Here is a 15,343-nt window from a genome sequence, read left to right on the forward strand (position 1 = left end):
CAAGCTTACCTAGGCGCTACATATTATTTTCAATTACCCGTAATTCTGATCTGTATTTTGGCTTGTTAATAGAAGTTATTGAAGTTGGACTCCTAATTCAAAATAACCAATATGTATCTCAACGTAATTTACTGACAGACATCACTCTTTATCACTTTCACTTTTGAAGGAACTGCTTTGTATTCTGTGTATTGTTTTATTGTAGTGCTGCTTCCTTTCTTGGCCAGGTTTTACTTGCAAAAGTGATTTTATTCTCAATGTAAGCTCAAAGTCAAATAGTTTAAATAAGAAAACAATGTATTGAAATGAGAACATCATGAACCTGTGTAATTGTGCTGAAGGACAAGCACTGAAAGCAGAGAGAATTTTGTGTTTGGCATTGAATAGCCTTAAAGAAAACTATGCCGTTTTTGGAAACTTTCATATTTAAGTTGAATGTAGGCAAAAACATTCCAGTCACTCTGAAGAGAGAATACAGTTTACTGTTCGAATAAGTAGCCCCTGAATTGAAGATAAAAATCAAAAGTGCTGTTCGTAATTAGTTTACACTTTTACATCAGATGTCTTGTTTTTGCGTTCCAAATTGAGGAGTTGTGGCATATAATGTAAATGAAGTTACTTCACTAGTAGTGCGATTTCTACGTTGTGTATGTGTGTTTGTATATATGAACTCATACATTTTTTAAAGATTGTATTTGGAAAACAAATTCAGGTATAGCACGTGTCCCCCTTTTGAATGGGTTCTATATATAACATTTTAAAACGAATGGTTCTGTGTAGAACGCTATGTTTGGGGGTTCTTCATGTAACCCCTTTGAAGGGGTTCTACATAGAACCATAAAGGGATCCACCAGAGCGATTACTCGAGGAACCCTTTATGGTTCTGTGCAGAACAATTTCTTCTAAGAGTGTGGAGTGTCGCCACACAATTTCTCTCAGAGGGCTTTTGACCAATGGCAATCCAATCCTGAATGACGTCACCACTATCCTGTTGTACTTTATGGGAGAGATGTATTAAGTAGTTTATAATGAGAAGAATAACAATAATCACCTGTTTTTCATAGGTTTTGTATCCATGGTCTCCTTCATATTAGGAAAGGAAGTTGATCCATAGCCTACTCAGAGACAACTGAGAGTTGGTCTCTGAGCAGCAGCACAAAGGGGTCGAGTCTCTCAATGTCCGTGTGTTGGAGATATTCCACCATATTGGTCCCAGCCTTTAAAACAATGTTAAAGAAGATGTTAAAGATATTGTAGAAATATATTGCAGAAGAGCAGAACTACAATCACACTTTTTCAATGCTATTGCTGTTTTCTACCTCCCTGGTGAGGTACCAATGCGGGAAGTTTGAGAGAGTATTTCTAAAATGTGTATGATCCAATACACACAGTTATTTAAAAAGCTGACGTCTTGTACATGCTCACCAGAACCAAGCCTAATTAAATAACACATTTAATATTAAATAAGTACATGTGCAGTAGCCACTTGGACAATTACAGATCCCCAGGTCAAAACACAACAGAAAGACATGGAAGATCGTATTTTCAAATCACATCTGTGGCCCCCATAACTGTAATTTGGTATTAGTGGGTCAAAGGATTTATTTGGTTCAAGTGATAATAAGATCATATTTTGAAATGAAACACTACAGGATGTCATATTTAAAATGACTGTGAGTACCTTTCATTAGTGACGGTTCTGAGGGGGGCAGGGATTAGTTGAGTGTGCTAATTGGAGCTGTGAAGTGTGCAGAGAAAATACAAATGTTTTCTTTTAATATGAAAACAAAGAACTTTTTTTTAACACCGACCTGGGATTGTGTTTCTTTCCAAGTTTCCTTATTGTTTCTGAGAAGAGACTGTTCACTTGCAAAGTGAACTGGACCCGTGTGACTCGCAGGTAAGGAGAGCCCGTGTTGAACTAAGATGGCTACAGTGAGTTTTCCTGGACAAAGCTCGGGCAAAGGATAGCGCAGAGTGCACCTGCACCTGAGATTGTGTTGAGAAGCTTTGTGATAAGAGCAGGTAAAGAGGGAAAAGAAACACAAGTATTTTCTTTGTTTGAAGAACACATTTTGTTTTAACTGAAACGGGACTACAACTTTTGAAAGGGAAATAGTTGCTAGTGCACTGTATTTTTATTGAGTTTATTAGAAGAAAAAAGCTTATATTTTGGACAGAACGAACTCGTTTGGCATGCAACTAGCAGCAAACGATGTGAAGCAAACAAAACAGTTAGCAAGTTAGCAAGTTAGCAAGTTACAGTCTGTCCTAGGTCTGGGGGTGCTTATGGTTGTTTATGGGTTCCCTTACCTTAGCCAGTGTCATGTACGGGTGTCCGTACCTTACTGGAGTGTTTGTTTTTATTATAATATATATACATAAAATAATATATAATAATGTAATATTTCAGATAAATCGTCACAGTGAGTGACACCAGCATTATTGGTTTTTTGAGAAATAAAAAAACAGAATGTAGAGAAGAAAATGTTGGAAGGAAGTTGGGAGAAAGACTGGTCTCCGAAGGAGCACCGGGACTGGTGGAAGCAACAACAACCAGATAAGACAGAGAAAGGAATTGTGATATTGTGTCAGGTTGGTGAGAATCAAGAAAAGAAAATAACAGAAATGGAAGATCATCATAAACAGTAATGTGAATTGAGAGAAGAAGTTGTGAAAAATACGATAGAATTAATAGAACTACAAGGCAAATTAGAAGGGCAAGAAAAGTGGTCAGAAAAGGTGAAGGTGTAGGTGCGCGATGTGCTGCCGTGTTAGCAGCGCGTCGCGACACAGATCACTCCGAGGACGACAGGCCCGATTGGGATGATTTAGATCGCAAAGCATGGGAATATGAAAAAGGAGGTTTTGCTAGCGCTCCTCCCCCATATAATCCGGAATATAAATCAATCACTGATTTTGGTTATAATAATACATTGTATCCAGATCTGACCGCTCTGAAAACGGTCCCAGCTGCACCCATGCAAGTCAAAACTAGACAGAGTAAAGAGGAAGGTCAATCAATAGTCTATACGACTAAACCCATGTCCCCTTCTCCCCAGGAGAAAAAGAAATGATATGGGTGTCCCTCCCAAAATTAAAACCAAACCAGGGTAACACAACTTTTTGGGATATTCTAGATGAAAAGATGGTTATTCACCTCCTTCACCCGCACGATGTACACATCATCGTGAAGGCTAAATGTCCGCCCAACATTTGGATACAGTTACTACGAGAATATCAGACCGGGGAGTGGGCTAATGTAGCCTCTACAGATGAGGAGGAAATAACAGAACTTTTTCACAATGGATCAAGAAAACTGAGATAGTGAAATAATGAAATAATCGAGTGGGATTATTTGACATTTTATTCTAAATAATCATAAGCTTAAATAATAAGTTATAAGGGCTGTTTGAGACACTGCAGGGTCAATAAAACATGCCACAGATCGGATATCTGAATTATCTTTAGATATCAATGTGTATGTGCTTTGTGTGTTTATGAATATGTATAGTTTGAAGGTGATATAAGGTAAATGTCTATGTTTTGGCAATCATTTTAGAATTATATTTAAAAATGTAACAACAGATTTATCATATTCATGAGGATCTTTGGCTCTATACAGAGTGCCTCAAGCATCAGAAATCAGAAAGAAAGACTATTATAAGAAAAGTAATCCAAAATATACATTGAATAAACAGATGGATAATAATAGTAATACATAAATAGTCATGGTGTCTCCACAAGAAGAACCAGAATTTGTTTGTTAAACATCATGTTATGGACAAGCTCTGTCAAAAGTCAAATTCAAGGAAACGAAAGGCTAGAAGAGAGCCTGGTGCAGCCCTGACAGCCTGTGAAAGCAGGAGAATGTAAACAGTCTGGTGACATGTTACAGTCTTTCAGAAAATGTTTGGTTATTGGTGCCTAGCATATAATACCTGAAATGAAAGTCAAAGTAGACCATGGTTTTAAGATGAGTGATGTAGGAAAAGGGTAAGATACCGCAGAAGTATAAGATTACAACTATAGAATAAGTAAGCTCAAGTAATATAAAATGCTTTACAGGAGAAAAGTAAGAATGGAAAGGAAGAGTAAAAGAGAAGGTGTCCTAGGATTATGGGAATCATTATTGAGATCAATGGCCTATTGGCTAATATTTTGTTAGGTACATATATGACTTCAATAAACGAATAATGGAGTGACATCTGTATAAATATAAATAAAACATATTGATAAAAAAACCTGAATACATTTCTTGTAAGAAATTAAGAATAGGAGAAAGAATAGCTGTTAGAATGCAGAGCAATGTTAACCAAAGTTGAAGAGGGTTTGAGTAAGTTGACGAGGGTCTGAGTAAGTTGATAAGGCTTGGGAAGCAGGAAAAGGTGAGTTTGATGTGTGTGAGACAAATGTGCTGCCACTTTTAGCACAGAGAGCTTCTGATGGTGATTGAATGAAACGTGGGAAAATAAATAAACTTGATGTAGGATAAATGAATAAATAATTGAATGAGATATGAGCCGCAGAGACCTCCCACATTGGAAAGTGGACTACAGCAGATAATCCTCTCCTCTCCCAGGGCAGGGTGATTAAGTGGGGACGCGTGTGAAGAGTGCAGGTGGACCCAGGTGAGTTGTGAAAGAAAGAAGAAACAAAAATAATAAGGCACGCGTGCAAACAATCAAAATAATACTAAGTGAATAACAAATTAAACAATAAAGTGAAAGATAATCAACACACAAAATAATGGCAATATAGAACCAAACAAAATACACAAGCCATATTGCATAAAGTGAAGTGAAATATAAATATAATAAGTAATGGTGATTAAGGAGCTAATTAACACCGTCCGTGACATTTACATTGGTTGGGTGTGTGGATACCAGTAATAATTTTTGTTTTATTGAAATACAAAATAATTCTATTTTTCCGAAGTGCTGAACTTTAATACAGTCTAGAAAGATTAATATTTTTTGTCTTGGGCTATATTATTATTACCATAGTTTTTCTATTGTATAAGTATCTTGGAGTAGAGGCATAGGTGGGCATGTGGGCAGAGGAGTAGGAAGGCCGGTCAAGCAAATAAGCTTGCTAAGGTACGCAGCAGCAGCAAGCAGCCCCCACATCCAGCCAGCCAGCCAGTCTGGCTGGCAGTGACTGAGTGGTTGACAGACGGCAAGCAACGGAATGTACGTGCTCTGTGATGTCATAGCAGTCAGCTGAGAGAGGCTCGTGATGTCATCGCTGAGCTGGCTGGCTGGCTGGCTGGCTGGCGGGCTGGCTGGCTCTGTGTGTGTGTGTGTTTGTGTGTGTGTCTGTTTTTCTGTTTGTCAGTCTGTCTGTCTGTCTCTCTCTCTCTCTCTCTCCCTCTCAATTCATTTGTATTGTCAAAAGCAATTGGACATACATACATTCATACATATATATATATATATATATATATATATATATATATATATATACATGCATACATACATGCTAGAAAGTCATTACTATGTTATCTTAAAGGCTAACTAAGCAGAACATATATCATTATCGAACAGAGTTCATAGGTCTATACATGGTATTAGTGAACAGGCACGTAGGTCATTCTGTTTGACATTGTCTCCAAGGTTCTCATTGTAAATAACAAAGAGAAATCAAACTACCTTATGGCCTCCTGACCTTCTAGCTTGACCTTATCTTTCTTAAGTATACAAGAGAGAAAAACAGTTGTGAGAAAAGAATTTCTAACTTTCCTTCCACACATACATACATACATACATACATACATACATACATACAAACCAGAGGCATGCAAAAAAATATAAAGAGGAAGAAAATGTTGTATAGCACATACAAAAGGGATGGTGATGAAACAAAATACATAGAATATGTTGAGCTGCAAAGAGATCTTAAGAAAGGGATCAGGAAAGCAAAGAGGGAAATAGAAAGAAACATAGCTCTTGGAGCTACAACCAATGCAATGAGCTTTTTTCAAAATTACAACAGCAAGCGGTCAATTAAGGAGGAGGTGAAACAGATAAAGGGCAAAAATGGAGGTATCTTGGAAAACGAACAAGATGTGGCAAATATTCTAAATGAGTATTTCACAGAGGTTTTTACAAAAGAAAAAACAGATGACATGCCACAGGTTGACAATCAATCCAGTCAAACCCTAAGAGAGATCAGGATAAATGAGGAGGAGGTACTAAAGGGACTAGCAGAATTAAAATCAAACAAATCACCTGGGCCAGATGGGATATTTCCAACAGTACTTAAAGAAATGAGGGAAATTATGTATAGGCCGTTAACTCGATTATTTCAAATGACACTTAGAACAGGGGATGTTCCCACTGACTGGAAGACAGCAAATTTCATACCAATCCACAAGAAAGGGGACAAAACTGAGCCAGGAAATTACAGACCAATCAGTCTCACCTGCATCACCTGTAAAATGTTGGAAAAAATGATTAGACAGAAAATAGAGGAGCATCTCAATGAAAACCATATTCTTGGAGATAGTCAACATGGGTTTAGACGAGGCAGATCATGTCTTACTAACTTAATACATTTTTTTGAACATGCAACTGCAGCTGTAGATCACGTGAAAGCATATGATATGATATACTTAGATTTCCAAAAAGCTTTTGATAAGGTTCCACACCAAAGACTGATCCTCAAATTGGAAGCTGTAGGCATTCAGGGTCATGTAAGTAGATGGATTATGAACTGGTTGATGTATAGGAAACAGATTAGAGGAGTCACTTCTAACTGGAGTGAGGTTGTTAGTGGAGTTCCACAGGGATCAGTACTAGGGCCTTTGCTTTTTCTAATCTATATTAATGATCTGGACTCTGGGATACTTAGCAACCTTGTCAAATTTGCAGATGATACTAAAATAGGTGGCTTAGCACATACAATCTTGGCAGCACATGCTATTCAGAGGAACTTAGATAAATTCAGTTGTGGGCTGACACCTGGCAAATGAAATTCAATGTGGACAAGTGCAAGGTAATACATGCAGTAAAACAAAAATGTCCACTATAATTACACTATGGGAGGTATAGATCTAGATGAAGTAATGCATGAGAAAGACCTAGGAATCTATGTGGATTCACTTTCTCCATCCAAACAATGTGGGGAAGCAATACAAAAGGCATACAGAATGCTAGGGTATATCGTCAAAAGTGTAGAATTTAAGTAATGTTAAGACTGTACAATGCGCTAGACCTCATCTGGAATACTGTGTACAGTTCTGGGCACCACACTTCAAGAAGGATATTGCTGCTTTAGAGACAGTTCAGAGGAGAGCAACCAGACTTATTCCAGGTCTGAAGGGAAAGTCCTACTCGGAGAGACTGAGGGAACTGAACCTTTTCACCCTGGAACAGAGGAGATTACGTGGGGACTTGATCCAAGTCTTCAAAATCATGAAAGGTTCCTCAAACCAGAGGAGCTTTTCCAGATCAGCAGGGACACACGCACCAGGGGACAACAAATGGAAATTGGGCTTCAAGGCATTCAAGATGGAAAGTGGTAGAAGCTGAAAGTTTGAGAACATTTAAAAATAGACTGGATAGGATCCATGGATCACTTAGATATTAATGGACACCAAACGAGCATGATGGGTCTTATATTCTTATGTTCTTATGAATGTTCCCTAAGCATGTTTCAAATGTTCCCTAATTTATGTTACAAATGTGCCTTAGCACCTCTCTCTCTCTCTCTCTCTCTCTCTCTCTCTGTCTCAATTCAGGATTTAGCATTTCCTCTCCATTTTGATAAGTATCCTTAATCATTTCTGCAAAATACTTCTATGATACCTATGTATGTTTTTTACTTGTACTATATTATACTATCAAGTATCAGTGTACACATACAATGTGACCTGTTACATTAATACAGAGGCCACGGAAGGCCAGATCAGTAATAGCCACTGTCCCCTGATATTACACTTTTTTACAATCACTTTGGCACTCATTTCAGAACCTTGATGTCATTTTTCAAAACTCTAGACACTAAACTCACACCCGATGATCAAAATGCACATTTTTCAATTGCTTGGATACAATACACATCAACCTCAGATCATTTGTTCATTGAACTAAAATGATACAACTTAACGTCAAAGTATTACCATTTCAAAATGCAATTCACACATTACATCTGAGATCACTGTCTATTCATTTCATTACAAAGATCTAACTATCAATTGATACAGCTGCTCAAAATGATAAGTGACTGTTGCATTACTCTTAATTCATAGTTTTATGGAAACTGACGAACAGTATTCCATGTTTCGATCATGAAAGTTTCAGGATAATGAGATCCATTGACACCAATAACCGAGGAGCATGAACCAGTTGAACTACATTATCTATGGATGTAATATTTCATCATCATTCATCATCATGTAGCACTTTTCCACACCATGTTTTCAGTGTGGAAGGAAAGTTAGAAATTCTTTCTCTAATACCTGTTTTTCTCTCTTGTATACTTAAGAAAGATAAGGTCAAGCTAGAAGGTCAGGCCAGAAGGTAGTTTGATTTCTGCTTGTTATTTACGATGAGAATCTTGGAGACAATGTCAAACAGTATGATTGAAGTGCCTGCTCCCTAATCCATGTGTTGATCTATGAACTCTGTCCTATAATGATATAAATTCTGCTTAGCTAACTTTTAAGATAACATAGTAATGACTTTCTGATTATAACCAGCTCTTTGATTTTTGTGTATAAAAGCTCTGACTGTTAAAATGAAGGCAGAGCGACTTTGGGATCTTCTTGAGTCACTGTTCCTCTCCACGCTGCGTGTATTAAAGGCATTGCAACTAACGCTCCAACCTGGTTGAAGATGATTGTTCTTCCACATCAGATTTGACATTACTGTACGTATGCAGGCCCTTGTAATTGCTATTCCAATACTGCCAACTGGTTATTGATGATTGATTTCACATTGTGGTACGAGTATCGAGTGAAATGAGTGCTATCCACCCGAGCAACACAGTGATAACATGGAGCCGGCAGGTCATCCAGGTCACAATAGAGGTCAAGCAGTGGGAGGAGGAAGACGTGGTGGTCAAAGGAATGGAAGGGGACATGCACCCCTTCTGAGAGGTGGTCGTGGGCCTCGTCATAGAGGAGGGCTTAGGCCTCACCAGAGAGGCAGCCATGGGCCTCATTTGAGAGGTGTTGGGGGAACGTGGTAGAGGACAAGGCCACGGACCAGACAGCGGCAGCAACAGCAAATAGTGTCCAGTGAAATCCGAGAAATAGTTGTAGAACATGTTGTAAATCATGGCATGACCATGACTGAGGCAGCTACAATGATTCAATCAAACCTCAGAATCAACTCAGGATCAACTGTGGCCTCAATCATCAGAAATGTCCGTACTGAGAAGCGGCAAGTCTTCAGCATGCACTAAACATTAGGCTACTCTCAATTGTCAAATGACTGTATACTGCATACCAATGTGTAGCACAGAGTATAGTGTGCCTTTTGAAAGAAATGCAGACAGAGTGAAGCAGCTGATGACTGAGTATGTTCAGGTATGTTCAGTTTCAAGATGCCTCTTGTGAAAAATGGTTGTGAGAACCTGAACCTGAACACAGGGCTGATGGAAATTTAGAAGTACAGTAATCAATCCTTTGTTTTGCTTTTTACACTAAGCCAGGTGAGGAACACTGCAGTTGACATTTTACTGTAGTTTTGTTCGTTTTTGTAGCTAATTATTTTTGCATGGATTCAAAGAAACCTATGGTGTGATTTGATTGTATTGCATCAATACATTTCAGATTTTGTTCAATGATTCCACTGTGTCTGTAGTATTCTCTCTACTAGTCCTTTTACAGTGATGTATTTATGTGTAGTACCATAATGAAACATGTATCACATATTTTGTACTACAATATTTAATGATTGTACGAACAACTACACAGTGAAACTATCGGTATCTTCTGTGTTACTATGTTACTATGGTATTTCATGATAAATGAGTTATTTGAACCAACAAGTCTGCAAGTGCTAGGTTTCTATAAAGATATGAATGCACAATGCAATGTTTTGAACATTGGACAGCCTGTGTTACAAGTGATGACCGTTTTGAGTTTTGTGTCTAGAGTTTTGAAAAATGACATCAAGGTTCTGAAATTAGTGACAAAGTGATTGTAAAAAACTGTATATTCATCCTATTTAATGTGCTCTTTTAAAATGTACTTTTCTTTTTTATGTTGCCATTTCTGTTCTACCAATGTTTCAGTTGTTAGCCAAAGATTGACAGAGTACATCTCATACACACAGGCCAGACAGCAAAGATTTCTTTTTGAAATTCAATTACAAATGCTGCATGAACTCATCAATACGATTAGAGCTCCTGAAAGCAATATAACTAACTCACTCTACAGCATCTCATTAGCAGTGAAAAGAAACCAAGAAAGTTGGGACAGTCGACTGTTTACCACTATGTAACATCACCTTTTCTTTTAATAACACTTATTAAGCACTTGGGCACTGAAGACACCACTTGGTTAAGTTTAGCAAGCGGGATTTTCCCCCATTCATCCATTATGCATTTCCTCAGCTGCGCAACTGCACAGGGCCTTCATTGTCTTAATTTGCACTTCATAGTGCGCCACACATTCTCAATTCGGAGACAGGTCAGGACTGCAGGCAGGCCATGCTAGCACCCGCACTCTCTGCCTATGCAACCATGCGCTTGAAATCTGGGCAGAATGTGGTTTGGCGTTATCCTGCTGAAAAATGCAGGTACGTCCCTGGAAAAGATGATGTCTGGATGGCAGCATATGTTGCTCCAAAATGTGTACATCTCTTTCTGCAAAAATGGTGCCCTCACAGATGTGCGAGTTACATGACAGACACTCATACACACTGTCACACCCATACACACACAAACACACACTTTCACAGACAGACACACGCACACACACACACACACACACACACTTTCACAGACAGACAGACAGACACACACACTTTCACACACAATCACTTTCACAGACAGACACACACACACACTTTCACACAGAGACAGACACACACACACTTACATACATACATACATACATACATACAGTGAGGGAAAAAAGTATTTGATCCCCTGCTGATTTTGTACGTTTGCCCACTGACAAAGAAATGATCAGTCTATAATTTTAATGGTAGGTGTATTTTAGCAGTGAGAGACAGAATAACAACAAGAAAATCCAGAAAAACGCATTTCAAAAAAGTTATAAATTGATTTGCATGTTAATGAGGGAAATAAGTATTTGATCCCCTATCAATCAGCAAGATTTCTGGCTCCCAGGTGTCTTTCATACAGGTAACGAGCTGAGATTAGGAGCACTCTCTTAAAGGGAGTGCTCCTAATCTCAGCTCGTTACCTGTATAAAAGACACTTGTCCACAGAAGCAATCAATCAATCAGATTCCAAACTCTCCACCATGGCCAAAGAGCTGTCCAAGGATGTCAGGGACAAGATTGTAGACCTACACAAGACTGGAATGGGCTACAAGACCATCACCAAGCAGCTTGGTGAGAAGGTGACAACAGTTGGTGCGATTATTCGCAAATGGAAGAAACACAAAATAACTGTCAGTCTCCCTCAGTCTGGGGCTCCATGCAAGATCTCACCTCGTGGAGTTTCAATGATCATGAGAACGGTGAGGAATCAGCCCAGAACTACATGGGAGGATCTTGTTAATGATCTCAAGGTAGCTGGGACCATAGTCACCAAGAAAACAATTGGTAACACACTATGCCGTGAAGGACTGAAATCCTGCAGCGCCCGCAAGGTCCCCCTGCTCAAGAAAGCACATGTACAGACCCGTCTGAAGTTTGCCAATGAACATCTGAATGATTCAGAGGAGAACTGGGTGAAAGTGGTCTCAGATGAGACCAAAATCAAGCTCTTTGCCATCAACTCAACTCGCCGTGTTTGGAGGAGGAGGAATGACCCCAAGAACACCATTCCCACCATCAAACATGGAGGTGGAAACATTATGCTTTGGGGCTGTTTTTCTGCTAAGGGGACAGGACAACTGCACCGCATCAAAGGGACGATGGACGGGGCCATGTACCGTCAAATCATGGGTGAGAACCCTAAGCCAGGGCATTGAAAATGGGTCAAATACTTATTTCCCTCATTAACATGCAAATCAATTTTATAACTTTTTTGAAATGCATTTTTCTGGATTTTCTTGTTGTTATTCTGTCTCTCACTGCTAAAATACACCTACCATTAAAATTATAGACTGATCATTTCTTTGTCAGTGGGCAAACGTACAAAATCAGCAGGGGATCAATTACTTTTTTCCCCCACTGTACATACATATATATGGAAAAGAAACATTACAAGTATAAATCACAATAAGATGTAATAAAGTACAGATAAACAAAATGTAATAAAATGTGATCTGTTTGAAAATGCAGGGACGTCACTGGAAAAGATGATGTCTGGATGGCAGCATATGTTGCTCCAAAATGTGTACATCTCTTCTGCAAAAATGGTGCCCTCACAGATGTGCGAGTTACATGACAGACAGACAGACAGACACTCACACACACTGTCACACCCACACACACACTTTCACAGAGAGACATATACACACACACACACACACACACACACACACTATCACACAGAGACAGGCACACACACGTACAGACACACACACTAACTTTCACACAGAGACAGACACACACACACACACACACACACATACATACATACATATGGAAAAGAAACAATACTTTTATAAATCACAATAAGATGTAATAAAGTACAGAAAAACTAAATGTAAGAAAATGTGATCTTTAATACACACAAATATGTATGGCTGGTCGGATGCGTCTTGGACTCGGGTTCCTCTTCATTACGTATAACGCTTTTGCCTTTTGCTAAAGCTTTCCGTGGAGGGGATCGTGGGTGAGTTTGTACCATTCTTGGGGGGCTCTGCCTTGTTGGGGCGGAGCTGTGATCCAGGTGAACAGCAGATCGGGCATAGGTGGGCATGTGGGCAGAGGAGTAGGAAGGCCGGTCAAGCAAATAAGCTTGCTAAGGTACGCAGCAGCAGCAAGCAGCCCCCCCATCCAGCCAGCCAGCCAGTCTGGCTGGCAGTGACTGAGTGGTTGACAGACGGCAAGCAACGGAATGTACGTGCTCTGTGATGTCATAGCAGTCAGCTGAGAGAGGCTCGTGATGTCATCGCTGAGCTGGCTGGCTGGCTGGCTCTGTGTGTGTGTGTGTCTGTGTCTGTCTGTTTTTCTGTTTGTCAGTCTGTCTGTCTGTCTCTCTCTCTCTCTCTCTCTCTCTCTCAATTCAATTCATTTGTATTGTCAAAGCAATTGGACATACATACACACATACATACATATATGTAGCGTAAGGTACACTTATACATTTCAATTAAAGAAGTGAATTCATAGTATCACCTTATCACGAATCCTGGAGTCTTGTAGAACTCAATTTCTGTAATAATTGGACGCAGACACCAATTCCAAAGATATAAATTGTCAAATTTATTTAAAAACAAAGACTAAATGTAGCACTACACTAATTATACAAAAGGGAAAAACTAATTAAAATTCAACTCTAGATCAACAAATCAAAGACAAATCACTTCCGTGACCAAATCAAAGACCATGGGATCCCATAGGATAACACACAAATCGTTAAACAAAAAAGGTTATAAACACATTGACTACAATACCGGTTAGTAATTCTAGGAATCACTAAGAAACAGTTGAAAGTGCTAAATTGCAGTTTCAGAAGATGAAAAAAAACTGTAACTGATGGGATATGTAGTACTTTATACTCGAGTGGTCTATGCGATTACACCCTGTTGGTGTTATTAAGAACGCCAAGTACCAGAATGCAGAGCGGGACTGTTTTTTGTGCCGTGACTTGTCGGGGGAAAAAGGCGCAGAAAAAACGGACGAGAAGGTGAAGGTAGTATGGCGGTGATGCACGCGTTGGTGAAGTGGGAAAGCGGGGTCGACAAAGACTCTTACAGCGTGATTCCCACTGCTTGCTTTCGCAATTTTGATTTATTCAGCATTGCTGATGATGACGAAGAGACGACTCGAAACTTCAGAGCAGAGTGGAGAGACACGAACAAACCTCCAAAAGGTGGATGGCCTGTCCATGAAGCGCAGATCATTATGACTGGTAACAATGTTTATTTAAAAAAAAAACATTAAAGTCTTTACATGCTATTTGATATATACAATCACAGTATATTTGAAATGAATGTTTAAGTTATTAATGTGTTGTACTTCTAACATACTCTTATAACATGGTAGGTGGTGGTGAGGGCGCTAAAAACTCGTCATACTTGACTGGCATTTGTAAGAACGATTTATTGTGTGTTGTGCTTTACAATAAAATCCCCCAAATCACAAAATAAATTAAACCAGATATAATTTAACTTCAGTTTTGATTCAGTGTTGGCTGTTCATCTTAATTTGTATGGTCAAAGCACAGTATTTTTATGACAAATAAATATAATCCCCAAATATCTGTGGACATAATGCAGGGTTTTATTTATTTTATTTTTATTTTAGGAAAAGAAGGCAAACTAAGAAGAAAACTTAATGACCTAACAAAAATGCCCTCTCCTAAAATGAAGAGAGTACCTAAACCAAACAAAAAACTTCAAATTTCAGATGATAGTGACCTTGATGAACCACAGTTACCGGTGAGATAATTACTGCAAATATTAAATAAATGTATTGCAGGATTGTTTTTTTTTAAATCATTTTCATGAATATATATATATATATATATATATTTTAAACTCTTTTCCTCTCTGAATACAGCACAAAATAAGAAAAAACCGATGGAGCTTCAAGAATTAGATCCCGTCATATTCTACAGACATTTAAAGAGTCCAGTGAAGTTGAGCTACAGCAAAAAGTTAAGCAGCTCGAAAAGGAAAACACTTAAAAAGACTTAAAAATGAAAACCAATGTCTTCGAAACCGTATGGTTGATGGTAAGTTTTTTTATTTATAGCAAATAATTCCTTACCTTGATAAATGTTATTCTTCAGTAATTTATATTCCAGAGTAATGTATTATAGTTGATCATACTGAAGTAATCTAGAACCACAATACAGACTCTTAATGTGCACTGTCTAATAGTTTAATAATACTGATTATTAAATAAAGTTTTTCAACATAACTTCATAATCCTACATTAATGACTATATGCATTACATTAGACCTGGTAATTCTTGTATTTTATCTTTTTTATATTTTTCGTAGCTAATGTTAATGACCCACAAAAAGGTCAGTTTGCCAATAACATAGAGCAAGTCTCTCAAGTATAATTGCAGGCATTGATGG

General features: G+C 38.4%; 1 non-coding gene across 1 annotated transcript; it reads left to right on the forward strand.

Annotated features, from left to right (window-relative positions):
* Nucleotides 1-12,852: 12,852 nt before the first annotated feature.
* LOC136762271 (U5 spliceosomal RNA) lies at nucleotides 12,853-12,967 on the forward strand. Its single transcript, XR_010820477.1, has one exon. It is a non-coding gene; the product is annotated as a U5 spliceosomal RNA (small nuclear RNA).
* The last annotated feature ends 2,376 nt before the right edge of the window (nucleotides 12,968-15,343 follow it).

This window comes from Amia ocellicauda, chromosome 10 (assembly GCF_036373705.1).
Source record: "Amia ocellicauda isolate fAmiCal2 chromosome 10, fAmiCal2.hap1, whole genome shotgun sequence".
NCBI lineage: Eukaryota > Metazoa > Chordata > Actinopteri > Amiiformes > Amiidae > Amia > Amia ocellicauda.